At 37.3% G+C, this 823-nt stretch overlaps 1 pseudogene; it reads left to right on the top strand.

Annotated features, from left to right (window-relative positions):
* The first annotated feature begins 335 nt into the window (after positions 1–335).
* LOC103264614 lies at positions 336–566 on the top strand (annotated as a pseudogene).
* Positions 567–823: the final 257 nt, after the last annotated feature.

Here is an 823-nt window from a genome sequence, read left to right as displayed (position 1 = left end):
GCTATGATATCTCTATTTAAAAATAGGCAGCTGAGAGTTCACAAAGTGGGTCAAACAGCCATAAAGGTCAGAATCATGATCCAAGTTCAGGTTTGTCTGTTGATTTGATTCTAATACTTATTATACACAGGTTAAACAAAGGATAATCACAAGGAGACTTAAAATGCAATAATTAAAACACAAGTGTAGAGAATACATGTTAAATTGGTGAGGTGAAAAGTCAAATTGAAAGTATAATAGACAAATTGGAGAAGCTCTCCCCATATGCAAACCAAAAGAATAAGAAGAGGTAGGTGACTGTCCGTGACACTGCCACTAAGTTGGGAACAGGGGAGATGGCCAAGACCAACCCTAAGAACGTTCAGGATCTCATCTCAGTGATGTGTACACCCCTGCAACAAATGCAAGATAAATTTCAGACCATGTCTGACCAGATCATTGAAAGAATTGATGATATCAGTAGTTGCATCAATGATCTGAAGAAAAACATTGCGGTCCTTATGACACAGACTGGGGTGGAGGAACTGGAGGGTGAAAACAAGGTTCCTGCCACACAGAAGAGTTGAAGTTTGCTACTAATTTATACTGAAATCTTGAACACCATTTTTCCAAGCCAAGAGAAGACAGAATGGCTTTTTGCAGCTAACTACTATGTATAGACAGATTTTCTATTCTAAAATGTGTATTTTTTCCACATATAATACAGTTAGTTTATAAAGTGATTGACCCCCAGTTTCTTGAACATGGTAGCTTCACATCCCAGACCTTGGTCAGTTGTACTATTAGTTATTAAACACTAAAATTTTGGCAGTTCCTGAAAAAA

The sequence above is a fragment of the Carlito syrichta genome, unplaced genomic scaffold (genome assembly GCF_000164805.1).
Source record: "Carlito syrichta isolate Samal-C Ts95f unplaced genomic scaffold, Tarsius_syrichta-2.0.1 Scaffold305687, whole genome shotgun sequence".
Taxonomy (NCBI): Eukaryota; Metazoa; Chordata; class Mammalia; order Primates; family Tarsiidae; genus Carlito; species Carlito syrichta.
Note: the sequence above shows the minus strand (reverse complement) of the source record. Positions and strands in the feature narration are given on the sequence as shown.